At 41.7% G+C, this 19,642-nt stretch overlaps 1 protein-coding gene across 2 annotated transcripts in view; it reads left to right on the forward strand.

Annotated features, from left to right (window-relative positions):
- The window catches only part of LOC138287875 (POC1 centriolar protein homolog B-like), a 1,054,814-nt gene that overhangs the window by 17,691 nt on the left and 1,017,481 nt on the right, over positions 1 to 19,642 (forward strand). The window contains exon 2 of one of the 2 annotated variants that reach the window (XM_069228820.1): positions 13,172 to 13,262. The exons of the other annotated variant lie outside the window; for it this stretch is intronic. The gene's annotated coding sequence lies outside the window, so the exon portion shown is untranslated. The remainder of the gene's footprint in view (positions 1 to 13,171; positions 13,263 to 19,642) is intronic. 2 annotated transcript variants of the gene reach the window in all.

Consider the following 19,642-nt stretch of genomic DNA (forward strand, 5'->3'; position numbering starts at 1 on the left):
GTGCCAGCCTGCCACTAAAAAACACGTTTCTGACCGCATGGGGTGAGGGCCTTTGTGACTTCGAGAAACAAAGCCTGCTCTGGGTGGAGGTGCTTCACTCTTCCCTGTGCAGGAACTGTAACACTTGGCGGTGAGCCTCAAAGGCTCATGCCTCCTCTTACAGTGCCCCAGGGCACTCCAGCTAGTGGAGATGTCCCCCGACGAAGCCTCACATTTGGCGGCAAGTCCTGTGGGAAAATTAGGTAAAACAGGGAAGAGTGACCCCTCCGGCTAGGACCACCCCTTGGGTGGTCAGAGCTGAAGTGACTCCCTCCCTGCAGAATCCTCCATCTTGTTTTGGAGGACCGGGACTAATAGGTTTAGGAATGTGCCACTGTCCCCAAAGGGAGTGGGCACAGGAAGGGTGTAGCAACCCTCATAGCCATTGGCTACTGCCCACTGACTCTTGTAATGCCCCTTAATCTAGGATTTAAGTGCACCCCTGAACCTAGCTCATCAGATTCCTCACGACCTCAAGAAGAAAAGAAGGAAGAAGCAAGAAGAAGGACTGCTAAGCTGACCCCAGCAGAGAAGACTCCAGACAACAACTGACTTAGCCCCAGCCCTACTGGCCTGTCTGCAGCTTCAGAAGCCCTGCTACAAAAAGGCGACACATCCTGCAGGACCAGCAACCTCTACATAATCGCACAGGACTACCTGCCCACCAGAGGACCAAGATTTCCCAAGTACAGCTGCCCTGTCCACAAGAAACTCCAAGAAGGACTCCAGAACTGTCCCTGATCCGTGAATCCTGCTCACTCTGCACCAGAAGCACACGGCCTGAGTCTAGGTGATCCACCGATTCAGAGCAGGTCCCCAGGCGATTCTAACCTTGTGTCCACCCTGGGTTGACCCCTCCTGGCCAACTCAACAATGCCTACAGCCTAAATCTGGAAGACCCCCCTAATTGGAGAGAGATCCTCACAAAGATACCAGATGCCCAAAGGCACCCCTGCACCTGCATCCCCCTGGCCTTGGGGAATCTGACCAACAGTCCAGCAACGTTCAGCAGGCGGCCCTCCTTGTCCAGCCTTTGGTTTTCCAGAACCAACCCCTTTTGCCCCCGGGGTACCCCTATTGAAAAGCATTGGGAGCCTGACGCTGTGTTTGTACCCTGCACCCAGCCGCCCCTGTGCCGCTGATTTATTTGCCAAACTTAAACAAAGTACACTTCACAGATATGCTTGATACATACCCTGTTATATCTTATGGGTGTTAGATTTCGGCTGAGACTCGAACCTGATTCACCAGTTCCAAAGTCAGCAGCTCTCGCCATAACACCACATAGGAGTAGAGGGAGATTTGCAGCCACATAAAATCTTGACACCTTATGGCCTTGAGGGTCCAACAAGAGCTTGAGCAGAGTCAGAGCAAGGCTTCAGGCTCAAGCCTGGCATGAGTGTTGAGTGGCTCTCCCACCTCTAGTTTACATATCATGCTTTATTTTATCTTGTATAATCCAAGAGTTTTGCCTTTTTTTCAAGATCCTGTGTTAATGTAGTTTTTGCATGCAGTTTGTTACTGTTGGATAGTGTGTACTTTAAACTGAGTCATCTCCAGGTGTTTTAGTGTATTCGGCTGTGAGTGGATGTTTATGAAGGTGCAATATTGAGGCACAAGGAAGTGCGAGTTTCTCAGTGCCTGAGAGTGGGCGTTAAGTACTGACTACATGCACATCCAATCAGTGCTTTAAATGGGATGAGCAGGTACTGTCTAGTAATAAGTACCTGCATTTCTTCAATTTCAAAGGAGTACCTGCCCTTATTAGCACTGCTGCAGTACATTTAATAGGAAAGTCCCAGCAGGTCTCAGGAGCGAACCACAATGGTAAACTAGTACCTGCACGCCTATATTTCCATTTAAAGCATTGCATCCAATCCTTGCAGAATTCACAGAGTATGGTCGATTATGTGACAATTGTGGGGGAGTGTGACAAGCAGATTGAGAATTTCAGAAAGATGTGAGGAGAAGAAAGAGCTAGAACGGCTAATGGAGCGACTACAGAAGAAGAAAGTAAGGTGAAAGGGTGAACATGAGTATCTGAGATATTCAGAAGGCCGGCTTCACAGACATTAGTTCTGATGAATTCAGTCTCATACTCTCAGAACAGGAACAGTTTCTATTCTAATTATTTACAACATAATCATTGTAATTTGTGTATTTGATACAGCTAACATGCATCGGTAAAGGCAGTAGGTCTGGTTTGTTTTAGGTCTGTGCATTGGTTGTGGTGTGTCATGTTTGGATGCAACAACAGAAAACTCTGGGAGGTACCCACATATTGGTCCGGAAGCACAGGACTTAAGTTTAAATATTTTAAGTTGCCCTTAATTCCATAGGCCATGCAATTGGGAAGGGATTCCTAGATACCCATCTTCGGCCAATCTCATTTTAGAGGACATACCCACCTTTTTCATGAATATGTGATGGAACAACTAGGTCCTAAACAACAATAGCCTAAACCACTACTGCTAAACAACTAAAAAGTCTCTTCAATGAAGTACTGAACGACTACTGTCTAAACAACGATTTTGGCTGAGTAACGATTGCCTGAACAACAAATTGTAAGGTAAGTTTTTATTTTTTTATGGTTTATTAGTTGTTTAGAATTTGTATATATATATATATATATAACAACATCTTCACTGGTAAATGGTGTATATTATTCATCCCCTTTGTCTTTACCGTTTCTGACAAAACAAAAATCATTTTTATTTGTGGAAAGACAATAATTATACAGCCAAGTTCCACAATATTTCTTTCCTTTCAAATACATTTAATTTTAGAATAGTAAACTGGGGTAAGCAATGATGGTATTTGAATAATATATTGACAATAAAGTGTGAAAAAAATAACCTTCAGTCTTTCAATGTTGACTGGTGGTGAGCTTGAGATTTAATAGAAAAATCTGTGAGGAGATAACATCATAAAGTAGATGCAGGAATTATGAAGGGAACAGTTGTGCTTAGCAATAGAGGGTGTAAGCGAAAGATGGAGAGGGAAAAAGCACTACACTACGTTACTGAGAGTAGTGTTGAAATAGTGCAAATGAGCAAACAATTCCTGTGCTTTGTGGAAATCCAGTGCTTTGGTAATACTTCATCAACTAGATAGATCTTACAACTGGACCCTTTGTTGCAAGCCCTGCCCAGGCTATTCCTGTTATTTGTCTCTTTCTGTAGTTGCATGTTGGATTGTGTAGCATCTGCAGACTTTACTGATTTAACGTTCATGGAGTTGATTTAATACAACAATTGTTGATTTATCCTAGGCTATAACTCAACGATTAGGTTGTGTATTCTAGATAACTTTCCTATTGTTACTGACCTTAGGCTGCTAGCATCCTGTTCTGTTTAGTAGAGGACATAGCTGTTCTCATGATATTTTGTATTTATGATACAGATTAACAGTGACAAAGGCTTCTACAGCAACAGCCTTCATTATGCGCACAATCTTCATGCCTGTTGACTGTGAATGGTTTAACACTATCGCAAAGTGCTCTCACCCCATAACCAATGTGCTTTCGGGCACAGGACTTTGTTGGCTCTTTAGTGGGAAACAGCACTTTGGCAGTGCAGTTGCTTCCTGTGGTATCACAGGCAATTACGCAGATGTGGATTTGCTTAATGTTTCTCCATTTTCTCACTATTCTGTTATGCCTGCATACATCTGTAGCCAATGCTGGTTTCCATTATTAGATCTCACCTGCAGAATGCTTTTTTTGTCAGTGTCAAAGACTGAGTGTGGTCAATGGCAGTACTTTGGTGGACTGTGGTTCACCCCATTGATTTGTTTTCTTGTCAATTTTAATTGCTTCCTCCTTATTTAATGGGGTGACATGTATCCTTCCACAGCTTACTTTGGGGAGGAACATTTTTCTTTTTCCATTTAGTAGCACTTCATGAGAGTAGGCATGCTTTCTAGCTGTCTTCTTCATGTGATTCTTCTCCGTTGAGTTCAGCACCGCCCGGATTTAATGTTGCCCACCCCATTAGCTTGTCTGTTGTTTCTTCTGCTTCTCCATGCCCTAACTCCCCCACTTTCTGTGTTGCACCCTCATTCCTAGCTCATAGGATGCTTGAGGTATTTGCTTTTAGTTTTTTACCACCACCCAGATCCTCAATTGCTTCTTCTTCTGCCCAGCTCACTCTGCATCACCCATCTATCTGCTCCACCTTTACTTCCCTGATTCTTCTTATTTTTAGGTTGAGCCCGCAAGTGCCTTGACATGCTACATTGATTATTGGACAATTGCGGCAATACTTCAGCTTGGGTGAATTTTTTTTTTTTTTTTTTTTCGCCTCTCACCTTCGTGCTGCCTGGCGGCCATGACGCCCACAGCACAAACAGGCACAACAGTGTGAACTCGATCTGCGGTATTGGAGCGCTGGTCACATTGTTCACAATTACCTAATCAGAAGCGTTTCTTGTAACTCTCCCCTTAAAACACTTTAAGTAAAACAGAAATCCTCAAAGCAAAACCTTCTCTCTCAGCACAGTGGGAGAGCCGATACTACAATATTCACTGCACTCAGGAAACTTCCCCATAATGCTTTGGGGGCATTACTTTTCCAAAACATTTTTGCTCATAACTCAGCCTGTGGTGGTCTTAGGATAATTGGACCACCTACAAAACCCTCAGCATGGGGTGCCCTTCTGTCTGCATCATATCTGGGTCCCGCATTAGGTTAGTGGGGACACCAAAATATTAACCCCTCCCACCATTCAGTGTCTTTTAAAGCACTCTCATGGGTGGAACTTTTGTGATTACAACTGGGAATAGCGTATGTTTTAAGGGCCTGGTTTGTAATAGCATTGCTATATACCCTGCTATCTCTGATAATGTGTAATGCACTATGTCCTCTAGGGGCTAAATATATGGTTACACTGCATTATTTAATGCCATTTTTTATTTTGTGTGGTTATGCCCTCTAGGGGCTAACTATGGTTACATGACTGTGGGGGTCATTCAGACCTTGGCGGACGGCAGAGGCCGTCCGCCAAGGTACCGCCGACAAATGACCGCACCGCGGTCAAAAGACAGCGGCGGCCATTCAAACATTTCCGCTGGGCCGGCGGGCGCTCTCCAAAAGAGCGCCCGCCGGCCCAGCGGAAATGCCCCTGCAACGTGGACGCCGGCTCAGAATTGAGCCGGCGTAGTTGCAGGGGTGCGACGGGTGCAGTTGCACCCGTCGCGTATTTCAGTGTCTGCAAAGCAGACACTGAAATACTTTGTGGGGCCCTCTTACGGGGGCCCCTGCAATGCCCATGCCATTGGCATGGGCACTGCAGGGGCCCCCAGGGGCCCCGCGGCACCCCCTACCGCCATCCTGTTCATGGCGGGTTTCCCGCCATGAACAGGATGGCGGTAGGGGGTGTCTGAATCCCCATGGCGGCGGAGCGCGCTCCGCCGCCATGGAGGATTCAATGGGGCAGCGGTAAACCGGCGGGAGACCGCTGGTTTACCCTTTCTGACCGCGGCTGAACCGCCGCGGTCAGAATGCCCTTGGGAGCACCGCCAGCCTGTTGGCGGTGCTCCCGTGGTCGGTGACCCTGGCGGTCACCGGCCGCCAGGGTCAGAATGACCCCCTGTGTTTCTTACAAATGCTGTTTTCATTGTGGTGTCCTCTAGGGGCTGTTCAAAGCATTTCAGGCATATCAACATCCTAAAATATTTGTGGCACGGAAACTAGCCCTATAATGCTTTGCAGGGCATTACTTTTACAAAACATTTTTGCTCATAACTCACCCCATGGTGGTCCTAGGACAATGGGACCACCTTCAAAACATTGACCACAATGTGCCCTTTCTGTGTACATCATCTCTGGGCTCCCACACTATGTTAGTGGGGGGTTCAAAATAATAACCTCTACCACCAATCATTATCTTTTTAAGCTCTCTCATAGCTGGAACTTTTGTTTTACAGCTGGGATAAGTTATGTTTTATGGGTCTTGTTTATAGTATCATTGCAATAGGCCTGATAACCTTGAAAATGTGTAATGCACTACACCCTTTAGGGGCTAAATATATGGTTACACTGCATTTCTTTCTCGAATTCTTTTTAGGTCGAGCGCACAAGCGCTTTGACCTGTTGTAAGTATTGTGTGCTTTTAATCACTCCCATCACTTTCATTCATTCCTGGGCTTACCTTTCAAAAATCATTTGATGTCATTGATAAATGTTTTACGTTTGTCCCGCCTTGAGGCTTTGCAGACTGCCCATGTTACATGGATTATTGCACAATTGCCGATATACATGGGCAAACATTTTGTTTTGTTTTGTCTCTCCCCTAATTGCTGCGTGGTGGCCATGGCGCTCACAGTGCAAATAGGCACAACAGTGTGAAGGCGATCGGCGGTATTTGAGTGCTGGTGACATCGTTCAAAGTTACTTAATTAGAATGATTTCTTGGGGCTTTCTCTGTAAAACACTTGAAATTGGGAAATGCTGTACATAAAACAGAAATCCTCCAACCGAAGGCGGCTCTCCAGGCACAGCGGGAGAGCCGATACTACAATATTCACTGCACTCTGGTAAATCACCCCATAATGCTTTGCAGGGAATTACCTTTACAAAACATTTTTGCCCATAACTCAGCCTGTGGTGGTCCTAGCACAATGGTGCCACCATCTAACCATTCAGCACGGCACACTCTTTCTGTCTAGGTCATCCATGGGTCCCCACACTAGGTTAGTTGGCACCCCAAAATAATAACCCCTACTACCAGTCAGTGTCATTTTAAGCTCTCATGGCTGGAACTTTTTCTTTACAGCTGAGAGCAATGAATGTTTTAAGGGCGTTATTTGTAATATTATTGCATTAGGTCTGCCAGCCCTGAAAATGTGTAATGCATCACGTCCACTAGGGGCTGAATATAAGGTTACAGTGCATTACTTTCTGCCATTTTCTTTTTTTGTGATTATGCCCTCTTGAGGCTAACTATATAGTTACATGAACATGTGTCTAACAAATGCTGTTTTCATTGTGGTGTTCTCTAGGAGATGTTCTGAGCATTGCAGTCAACATACTATAATATTCGCTGAACGAAAACTGGTACCATAATGCTTTGCAGGGCATTATTGTTTCAAAACAATTTTGCTCATAACTCAGCTAGTGGTGGTCCTAGGACAATGGGACCAACTTCAAAACATTGACCACAATGTGCTCTTTCTGTCTACACCATCTCTGGGCCCCCACACTATGTTAGTTGGGGCTCTAAAATAATAACCCCTTCCACCATTCATTATCTTTTTAAGCTCTCTCGTGGATGGAACTTTTGTTTTTACAGCTAAGAGAAGTTATGTTTTATGGACCTTGTTTTTAATGTCATTGCAATAGGGCTGCTAGTCTTGAAAATGTGTAATGCACTATACCAGTGGTCTCCGACGAATAGCTCGTCAGCTACTAGTTGCTCTCGAGCTACCCAGAAGTAACTCTCCTGTTTGTAGCCCAACCTACAAAAACTTAAATGTTTATATTTAAAACAAACATGTAAACTTGTCTGATATGGGCAGTATTAATGTTCATAGCTCCAAATGATTTTCACTAACATAAGTAGCTTTTACTACAAAAAGGTTGGAGGGCCCTTCCCTAGGGGCTAAATATATGGTTATTCTTCATTACTTTCTCCCATTCTTTTTTTCATGTGTTTATGCTCTCTAAGGGCTGAATGTATGGTAACATGACCGTATTTTTTCCAAATGCTATTTTTATAGCATTGCAGTCAACATACTATAATATTCTCTGCACAAGAACTCGCCACATAATGCTACACAGGGCATTATTCTTATCAAACTTGTTTTCCTATAACTCAGCCTGTGGTGGTCCTAGAACAATGGGACCACCTTCAAAACCCTTTTTCTGTCTACATCTTCTCTAGGTCCCCACACTATGTTAGTGGGGACCCCAAAATAAAAACTCCCCCTAGGGGCTAAGTATATGGTTACAATACATTACTTTCTCCTTTGTTTTTTTTGGGGGGGGGGTTATGCCCTGTAGGGGCTAACTATATTGTTACTTGACCATGTTTCTTACAAATTATATTTTTGTTATGGTGCCCTCTAGGGGCTGTTTTGAACATTACAGTCTAAGGATAAAAGTTTATTTCTGATAAAGGTTTATATGATAATTGTATATGTTTTAATAATCTCTCCTTATTACAAAAATGACCATGATTTAGGCCAACTTAACATCCTTATTACACTATGACTGTTTGACCACTTGATGTGTTTGGGTGACCCTTCTAGTTTATTTCTCCTCTGTGGCTGTCTTTTGTCTTTTTGGGGGAATTGTGTTAGCCAGCCAGCAACTCTGATGGTGGGGTCGTGAAAGTGTTATTCTATTGGAATTAGCATGCTAGATTGAAATTAGGTTGGTAAATGGCAACATTTTCATTTTCCACAGCAAATAGAAGAAAAAGGTAAATTAAAGTGCTTTAGTTATCTGCAGGGCCACTGGAATTATATGGCAGGAAAATAAGAAATTATGGGCAGGGTTGACCAATTTATGTGGAAAGAAAAGTCCAGGTATGAATTTCCAATGCCAGTAGCTCTAACTCAAGCAAAGGCGAGACCTATTGCATTGCAAATGCTTGTTTTCTTTTTATTCTTTTGTGGAGGGCCTTGCAGGTTACAGGCCACTCCTTTCCAGGAAGAATGCTCATTAGTGCATATTTCTATACCCCTCCAGTAAACGCATTTGCTATTTTGGAATGGTAAATAAATAAAAATGTCTACCACGTAATGAGCATGCTGGATGACACAAGGAACTCCATAGCGACATGACCTACCTGTAATGCCTCTGCACACTTTGCTTTTTTTTTTGGCAGATACTGTTCAGCATCTGCAATAAACATTTTTAGTTTTTGTTTCTGTAATGCTGAACGGTATCAGAAAAAACATTTGACAAACCCACTAGGTCTGAATTAGCAAAGCCAAAAAGCTTAAACCATAGGCTTTGCCAATGCTTGTGTAACCTAACACACCATTGCATTTGTGACAGCCAGACGGTGCTGCAGCTTAAGAGCAACTGGTACACATCCACATAAGTGTATGGTCTGCTTCATCGGCAATCTGAAACCTAGTTATGGTGACTGAGGTGAATGTCCAGCTGGGCCTTGACGACATGCCAGTAATGATGAGGCATATCCTGTTCCTATCCATGAAGTAAAGAACCTGTAAGTTATCCTAGACTGTGAACTATAGTAATAGCCACTAGGGAGAAAGTGCCTGAATGCAGTTTGGTTTGGTCACTGGTTGTTGGAAATATAGCACCCATAGGGCCAGATGTACTGAAATGCAGTTCGGCATTTCTTAAATAGCGACTTCATAGAAATCACTATTTAGGAAATGCAAAATACTATGTACAGAGATATTGATTGCTTAATAGGAATCGTAAATAAAGAATCGCATTGTTTTTGTGTCAGTGGGACGGTTTTCATTTCCCAAATAGCGATTTCCTACAAATGCAAAACCGAGGATGTCAATAGGAAAAAGCCCCCCCTTGGGGCACCCTAAAAATAGTGGGTGCACATGTAGAGCACACATATGTCCAAGGGGCATGTGTGTGCCCTATTGCAATAAAAAAAAAGAAAGAAAAAAACATTTTGTGGTGCTTTTTTTAAATTACACATGGTTTCCATCAACTTCAAGTTGATGGTAATTGCATTTCTTGAATGCCCAAATCTCATTTAGGAAATGCTTTGTACAACAGAAAAGGAATCACAAATAGGTAGTCCCTATTTGCGATTTCCTGTTGTGGGGATCGAAAATTGTGATTTCTACTCGGTAGAAATCGCAATTTGCAATTTCCTAAAGGCCTTTGTACATCAAAAAGGCTGTTTTGCATTTCTTAATGGCCCGAAATACTGATTCGGACCGTTAAGAAATGCAAAAGGGCTTTGTACATCTGGCCCATCGTTTGCATTGGGGCTTATGGAGTCCAGGACCTGCTGCCCAGTTGTTTTATATTGTGTTTTCTAAAGTGTTAGGCATAATCTCTCATATACTTTTTACCTTCCTACCATAACCTCTTTAGAGCAAAATAAATGTATCATTTAACTCTAGAACTAAGAACATTAATGTTATTGGTTATTTGTAGGGTGCACTACATCCAAAGCTTCTTGGTGCTAAAAAAAACATCCCACAGCACTCTGATCACACAGCTGCCCTATAGAGTGAAGAACCAGATATTTAGCTGTCTTCTTAAAGTGAACAGCAGTGGCTGGGAGCATAGGTGAAATGGAAAGGCATACCAGAGACCTGCTGCTGCTACAGAAGAAGACGTATCTCCTGATGTTACATTTGAGAAATATGTAGCAAAAATCGATTGATTATATGTGAATGCCATTTAAATTTTGCAGCTTAAAAGTAGTGTCAGCTACCTATATCCCCACATGTATGATTGTAAGAGATGTAAAAATAATACGCTTTTTGTAACTTGTGAAGTTGATGGAGTAGGGGAAATATGTTTCCACTTTTTCTGTAAATTAAGTAGCCTGGCTGACACATTTTGAATAAGTTGAAGACAAATTACAGCTCTTTCTGTTACTCATAGGTAGACACTTAGGTTCTCGTTATAAGTGGCTGAGTAGAAAGGCCAGATTTTTCCCATCCTCAGAGTTACTAGTATCGGGGGTTCCAACCATTGCGAGTTGGAGCCTACGGGTCCAATTAAACGTGAAAAATTACCAGGTACATTGTCAATTCTCGGCCTAGTATCCCCAGGTAAATACTAGTTTTGGGCTTGACTGTCACTCAGAAAATTATGACTTGTTTTAGGTGCCGAAATCTTTCGGTGAAAGCTAAGAGATCTGCAGTGTTTTCACAGATCTCATCATTGTGATGGGGCCAGTAACTGCTGCTTTTGGTCTCGTTGGAAATAAGAGGCCAATAGTAATGCTTCAGGGTAATCCAGTCTCAACTGAGTAGTTGCATTAACCATCTAACATTTCAGTTTGAGAAGTGGTTTGCTGCTTAACAAAGCTTTTGGTTGGATAAAGCAGGAACTCATAAGTGGCTAGTTGGAATTCTTAGGAAAAAGGTCTGGCATGCCATTACCAACGTTTGAAACTATTTTAGAAGATAGCAGACACCTACCCATGGAAAGAGCCCATTGAAAGTTGTTCTAGGGTGAGTGGTGTCTGTCAGCAGTACTTCTCTGTCTGTAAGATGTAGCTTCAGAAAGTTTGCTGCCATCCACCACCCAATTATGGTGACCACAGTTTCCTAAACAATAGGCTTCTTCAATTCGGAGCATTTTAAGATAAAAGAAGGCCATGAAGTGAAAGTTTATGATTCTTCAGGACTACTGCCTTGCCCGTTTGGCTGTCCATTGTTTTAAAGATTACATTTAATCCTTGCCCTAATTACATCTGTTGGCAATTGCATTGTGCAGAGTATGTAAGCATGGATGAGCGACCCCTTCAGTTACATACGCTCTCTGCTGATCACGTGTCCAGAGATACGGCACTCGCTGCACCTACCTTAGGTGAAAGACTTTCTACAGCGATACAGCACTTGCTCCACCCACTTAGGGTGAATCATTTTTGAAAAATTCTTGCTATTTATATTTAAATGACTGCATTTACCATGATGCCTTGGGGCTATTTTCCGCTTGAATGCAAGGCAGTGTGCTCCCTTTTTCTTTTTGGATGTCTAAATGACGGCTCCCGTGAGCCCCTTGCTGACAAGCACTGGCGATGCACCTGTGTGCCTACTGAGTGGTACAAAAACCTGTGAAGACGTTTGGCAGCATTTCAAGCGACCCCTTCAGTTACATACGCTCTCTGCTGATGACGGCCGAAAGCCAGAAACACGTGTCCAGAGATACGGCACTCGCTGCACCTACCTTAGGTGAAAGACTTTCTACAGCTATACAGCACTTGCTGCACCTTCTTAGGGTGAATCATTTTTGAAAAATTCTTGCTATTTATATTTAAATGACTGCATTTACCATGATGCCTTGGGGCTATTTTCCGCTTGAATGCAAGGCAGTGTGCTCCCTTTTTCTTTTTGTATGTAAGCATGTGTATCGGGCTAACAGCCTGTTATTGAGGCTGCAGGTTCCTTCTGGGGTCTCGCATATTCTAGTATCTCAGCTGTCCTTTCACAGACCTGTTGCCTATTCCAGCTGTGTTACTTTCTTGTCCCTCTCTTCTCCTGGCTTGCTTTAGTTTCCTTGCTGAACCTTTACTCCACTGGTTGGGATAGCCTGTGATTCGAGACTTGGACGTTCATGGTAACCTCCTTAAAGGATCATGCAGGTCCCAACACTGTTTTCAGCACACATCTCCTCAGAGCAGAAGGTGAATGATGTCTGTTGAAATCCTACTGCGTTTCCTTCCTTATGCTCCAAGTGTCTTTAAGCTGCATGGGATTTGGTAAAAGTTAGGTGCCTGCCAGGTTCCCAGCTTAGTTTGTTTTTTGGTCTGCTGCATTGCTTAAACACCTGGATTGGATATTATGTTATTTGTGCAGTGTGTCTGTCATTCTAATCCCCTTTTTGCTCCTTTTGTTTGTAATTCTTGGTAAGCATTTACTCAATACTGCATTTATCTTCCTTTACGGAGTGTACTCAGTTTTCATCATATTACATTGCCATAGTGTTTTCTCTAGATAGGTCATTCATCATTTGTTTTTTGGTATCAGCTGTTGTGAGATTGTTTTGCCCTATTGTTGTAGTCATTTACAGCCGGGATCACAGTAGAAGAATGAGCTTCTCATGTTTTGCTGGTGCTGCTTTTGGAGGTAGAATACTTACCATAGTAGATATGATTGAGTATGATGAGAAACTTTTTTTCTTAAATTTTCTGTTGGTATGCAATGTGTCTATTGCTTTTCTTATGTTTTTTTCTGCACAGAGCTTGCAAATCTCTTGTATTAAAAAAATGAAAAATCTTAAAAGGGGCTTAGAACCCGCCCGTTACTTACCTTTACTTACCATTGGCTGGTTCCCACGTGGTTTCCATGTAACTGTCCTTTCCTTGCTAGTTTCGCATGCACAGTGCATAATCAATGTATTTAATAAACAAAACTTAAAAGGGGCATATAACCCTATCCTTTTTTACCTTTACTTACCATTGGCTGGCTCTCACGTGGTTCCTATGTCACTATTGTTTCCTTGCTGGTCAGCGCCTCCTCCTCGTCTTTGTTGTTGTGCCATGTATCCTGGACCAAGTACTGCTTCCTGTGACCAGTGTCCTTCCTCTGCAGGCTCCTACAGGTACTCTTTTTTATTTATCACCAGCATGCATTGGTGGTGTGCACTATGCACACGTCTCCTCTGTATGACTCGGAGGTTGGCGAGATTTCTAGAACCCACTTCTGCACTGCACCGGCAGAGCATGCGCCCAACAGCCGCCATTCTTATTGCTGGAAGGTTGAAAACACATTTTATGGGGATGGTGGAGGAAGCAGCTCTTTGGACATTAAAATTCACCAGAGGTTCAGTTTGATCATTTAGTATTGGAACCTAGTAATGTGATTTGTCCTTGCACCCACAGTGAAAGCTCTGTGCTTGTGCTAGCCGAACTCAAAAAAACGCATGTTCTCGGACGAAGGGGCATGTCTGGAGCATCATGACGTGGCATGTTTTAATCCACTGTCATGACTGCATAAACCTGCGGTCGTCTATGCTACAATATAATCAGTGCCAGTTTAAACTTTTCAGGGAGGAGCTAGGTGATTCATCCAAGGCACAGAGCAGCGGACAAATTGCAATGCAAAACATGTGAAATTAATAACAATGTAATGTTTTAGGCTGTATCTTACACATCAGGCAATGGCATGCGCTAGTTCTCACTGTGCTCTGTTAATTTATTGACTTCATAAACTGATTTATTCTCCTCTTGTAATATAATGACTCTCGTGTACCCAGAAACAACATTTATTACACAGGTCAGTCTAGCAAACAATGTTCATTCTTCTTATTCTCTGCTTTCTGCAGTCCCCCTCCCCCTCACCAAGCCTTCATCGATCAGTCTGTTTGGTATGTACAAACAAAGCTGGAATTGAAAACAATCATTTGCAAAGCCAATAAGTTTTGCCTATGTGAGGCCTATTGGCTTTGTCAGCTTTTTACATGTTGCACAACAGTTGAGCTGCTGTGCAACATGGCTTGAAGTAAAAAATAAAAAAAGCCATGCCACAGCCAGTATTGACCATGCCGTGATCAGCTGCTGTGCAACATGGATTTTTTTTTTAGCAAAGCTAAAAAATTTCATGTAGGAGAAACTTATTGGCATTGCCAGTGCTTTTTACTTGTTTGTAGTAGCTGTTGTTTATTTCAGATGGCACTTGCTACTGACAGTTGTAAATGGCTCCATGTGCTGAATTCACTGTCTTCCTATATTTTATTCAATTTTTCCAGTCTTTAAGTTTGTTTCCAACACTCACTTTTGAGGCATTTTAATAGATAATCATATCTATGTTTTATGTTCTTCTTTTTGGTTTAAAATGAATACATTTTCCCATGTGCAGTATTTAATAGTGTTAGTTTTTATCTAGACTATTGTCAATACAAATAACAATCATTGTTATATTTGACGTATTTTTATATTCCTGTCCAGTCTTTAAAGGAGTAAGTACACTTTCCTTGATACAGTTGGATGTACATTTGTACGTATGTGGTTGCCGTGCACATTGCGTTGGTTTCTCATTCTGTCAATGGTATTATACCTTGCTATCATTTGGTATTCTTTAATAACTTGATAGATGTTGTACCCAAAGGTTTGTATAAAACCCTTTATCTAGTGCATTGTTCCTAGACGTTTAAGGTTGTCAGTTCAAACTTAACTCTGGACATAATATGCAAATAATATAGTGGTTAATGTGTTTACTTGAAATTTGTCATAATTTCAATACCCTACCACTTTGTGTGCTGAATAAGAGATGAGTGAGCGATTGGGGAGGCAGGTGCCTTAGCTATTTCTACATCTGGCTATCACCTTTTGAGAGTGTGGGTTGTCAAAACTGATGGCTGCAGATGTTGGATCATCAATGTTGCTGGTGAAGGTAAGAGAAATGCTTTCTCCATATGCTAAATGTGAACTGGAGCACTAAGATTCCTTCTGGAAATGGAAGCCTGTTATCACCGTTGGCCTTTCCAGTATGCTTGCAGTCACTCATCGAGGAGTCTACTTCCATGCTCCTCCTCTTCTGCATTCAGATAAGTCACTCAGCTGCTGCCTAATTGCCCCTTTATTACTAGTAAAGCTTGACCACATGCACAAGATGCCTGATGACCTCCTATACAAGTGAATGATGGACCACACACATCTTGACAATAGTGAAGGATTTAATGGTATCAAGAGTGCACCATCGATATGGCCCCACTCTTCCAGCAGCACATTTTCAGTTGACATAAATTGCATAATTTACTTGGAATGTCCACATGCATATCTTGGTGCCTCTAAAACGTATTGAATAACATTATTGGTGCGTATGTAGCTGCTTACTGCAGTGTATTCAACAATGTAAGGAACCCACCCTGGTAACTTGAATAAATTATAATGCATCCCCATTTGTACAAGCACAATGGAATTCTGTGCAAAAAGACTGTATAACTGTTGGCATACATTACACACTTTTGGGAAAATACAGCAAAAGAAGTAATAATAATAAGATAAAAGTAGTTGATTCAAGGCTGGAATGAAGTTGACTTCAACCCAAAATATTTTACCCAGAATGTGTTTTTTTTATTTTTATCCCTCACCTTTACTCAGACTCACCTTGTCTCACCCTCACTTTTCTGGCGATGTGTAAATTCACCTGTTAGGTTCAAGGCTTACAACGCTCTTGACAAGATTCAAATTCTGTCTTTCAACACCTCCACATTCCTCCTTACTTCTGCAACCCTCCTTGGACATGCGAACTGCATTTGTCTTTTCCTTCCCAACTTGGGTTTCTTCACACACACACCCAATTTCCACAACACCACTCATTTTCCAGACCCGCCTCTTATCATCATACCCTGTTCTATGTTTTTGGTCCTATGGCATACCTTCTTACTCACCTCCTGGTCTACTTACAGTCCCCCATCGTCATGTCTTTCCAAAAAAAAGAGAGATATTTCAACTTCGCAGCTTTCTCTACAGGCACTCAAATTGTTATTTACCTGTAATAGCATTCAAAGCCCAGTGTGCCCAGAGCATGTCTTATGGGACAGACTTCAGTTCCCTTCCTTGCATTAATGCCATTTGTACATAATCCTTGAACATTATATACTTTTTCCTATTGTTCAATTGGATTGGTTAGAATTCAGTGCTATTCTAAGATGATTACTCAACAGCTACATTCTTTAAAAGTGACATATCTTCAGAAACGATTTGTACCTTTTTTTCAGTGATAATAGTCTGCGGAAAGCCCTCCCTCACAGATTCTTTCAGGAAGTCAGCAACTGTTGCTGTAGTGACAATCCCATTATAAGTCCACCATTAACCTACTTAGAATAGCAATCTGTCAACACCAAAGGATACTGCGCAGTAGCTTGTGACAAGTCCATGGTGCCCATTCTATTCATCCCCAGTTTACTGTAAGTAATGTCTGGCACTTGAACCAGCGAGAAAGGCACTTCATTTGTTATTTTATATTTGGCACTACAACGAATGCACTGAAGGTATTCTTTCTCAAAGTCCTACACCATCCTATCCATTTCGGGCCACAAATAACACATTTTTTGTACCTTCACTTTGGTCATATTCATCCTTAAATGGTCTTCTCTCAGTATAACTGGAATTATTTTTACTCCCCTTAACAGCTGACTTCCACTCACATGAAATCATTCTCTCACACTCCAAAATTCCTCATCCCATCGTCCAGATTATTCCAAGATGGACAAAGTATTCCTGGAAGGATACGTCATATTCAGTAAAGCCGCTCAAGCTACCTAGAAATGTTTGATGTAGCCTGGGCTGAACTTTCAGATGACGCTCTGGACATGCACCAGTGGTTTGTAGTCTGGGTTTACCACCAAAGGTAAACCCCACCATACAAATAATTGGAAATGTTGAATTGCTCGGCTGCATACACCCCCTGCCCACCCACACCCCACTTTCTCTCACTGAATAGTTTGCCTTTGTTCCTCTTTGTGCTCTTGTTCTAAAGGCATGATTACTTCAGCTTTCTTGTTATTCAGCAATAAAACCACTCTTCATCCTTCAACCCTGGATCTGGTTTCCTGCTATTCCTTGTCCACTAAAACCAACCCTTTTCTTTGTCAACCTTTGTAGAGGACTTGAGATACTCGCAGTACTCCAGACAGACCTGCAATTCTAATTTACACGATCCGAAACTGATTGTGCCTCATTCTTAGATTAAGGTACGGACACATTTGATACTTTTTCTAATATGTTTACTCTTGGTTTTTAACTCTCTCTGTATAACGTGCTGCCCAAATATTCAACTGAGCATACTCTGACATCTTTACACCTTTAAAGGGACATCAGACTCATTCAGTCTTCTTAGGACTTTCAAGTCTGCATTATCTCCCTCAGTGCTAACGTAAACTAGAATGTAGTTTTGGAAAAACATTACATTGCCAGTGTCAGCCAACACATTTTACATTTGAGCTGAACACAGTCACTTCTTCTTGCATCACCTGACAGTAGGCATATGACCAGTCCATCACGCTAAAGACACTTCTGCGTCCTAGTATATCGAAGGCCTCTGAAATGTTTGGAAGAAGATCGTGATTTACCAAAATATTTTTATTATGTTAACTTAGTTCTTTATATGTGCAAATACCTATGATATTGCGACCAACTACTCCGATGCCTCTACCTCATCCATGTTGCAGACTCTCACTCAAGTGATCTTTCTTACAGTGGAGTATTGGCTTCATTTCTGCACTACCACTTTGGCACCCTTTTAAGCACAACACCATTTGTAAATCCCCTAAATAATCTGAAGTGGCTCCTTGAGTAAAAGGTCTATGGAATTACTTTACTTTAAAGACCTTGATGCCAACATTAAATGCTCCTTGGTATTCGGGTTCAGTGTTATCCCAGTTTCTGGCTGAAGACTCTTGCTGAACAAAGTGTTACCCCTCTTGGTACCATATACCATCCTCACCATTTTGCATCCCTTAAATATAACTTCCAGGTATACCATGCCTAGCAAATAATTGTTGATGTTGCAGATCAATGTTGCTTTTGCCACATCCTCCTGGATTAATATCTGCTTTTTCAAGTTCACCTGTGCACAAACCAAATTTCCAAACACCTTGCCACCTATCAGTGTGTGCGTAAAGTCTGAATCTCCAGTACTTTTATCCTTTTCCCATCCAGTTTAATTCACACTCAGACATAATCAGTTGTCATCCTCTTCACCTTCGAAACAAACGTTATGACTTTTTCTGCGCTTATTATGTTTCCCTTTTACCATCTAAGCTCTGATAATCCTAAATACTTTGGCATATGTCCTCTCTTTATTCAATTTCTATGCAGTGAGTACCTTACTAACCAAAAAGACATTATTCGATATTTATCCTAAGTGACCAGTTTTAAAGTATCTCACTTTACATTTACCTTTCTGATATAGAATTCTCCTTCTTAGAAATGTCATCATCTGTCAATTTCACTTCTTTTACAGTGACTCCCCCCGTCACACACATTTTGTTTACATACACCTCTGTTGCATACTCTGAACAATACTTGTAGCTTCTGTCAAACTAGGATTCTTCTTCATTAAGTTTACCTGCAAATTGGGATTATTGGTACAGGAAAATAATTAATGCTTAATAAGAGAATCCATCAGTTATTCAAACTGCATTGTTCCTAGGTTCAGTGACAAAAACACCCACTTGTACTTGTTTGTTTGCACTGTTGCATAAAACTTGTGTTTCTCTTGCACCACGTCCAAAGCGTATTTCAAATATCGAAATAATCAGTTCGTAAACATCATGTGGGTCTGCGTCACCCCTTTTTAGAGGTACCTGTGGGATATTTTCATAGTTGTTGCATCCCTCTACCCCCAAAATTGTGTAGCACTACATACTGTTTTCTTCAAGGCAAAGATTTTCCTTCACCTAGAGCTATCAATTAGTATTCAAAAATCTTCTTCCCTTTGTTTTTAAGTTAACAGTGATACATTTGTTTCCACCCGAAACACTGGGCACTCTGACATGTTTGCTACTGTTATTTTAACACAATACATTACAACTAAATATAAAGTTCACAAGCTAAAGTAATTTTATCAAAACATTTAAGGTTTCAATATTCTTTATTATGGTGAACAAAAGAACCAATAATAACAGTCCTAACAGGAGGCTTCTAACTACCAGTAATTGTCCATTTTGCAGCAGAAAAACAGCCTTATTGTGTGTGTGTGTGTGTTTGTGTGTCGATATCTATCTATATATATATATCACACCCTTATATTATATCTTGCAGCCAAACTTTGGCTACTTCTGTAAATAGGATACCCCGGTAGGAGACGGGGCAGGAAAGGAGTAAATGGGAAAGGCAACGAGAAATGAGGGCCAGAAGACAAAAAAGGGATGAAATCACTTCACTGATCTTTTGGGCGACCTGACTACCCTCCTCCTCTTTGACATCAAAATTGTTTTTTTTTCCTCTTTTTTTATACTAACCAGACCCTTCCTTT

Source organism: Pleurodeles waltl, chromosome 4_1 (assembly GCF_031143425.1).
Source record: "Pleurodeles waltl isolate 20211129_DDA chromosome 4_1, aPleWal1.hap1.20221129, whole genome shotgun sequence".
In the NCBI taxonomy this organism is placed as follows: domain Eukaryota; kingdom Metazoa; phylum Chordata; class Amphibia; order Caudata; family Salamandridae; genus Pleurodeles; species Pleurodeles waltl.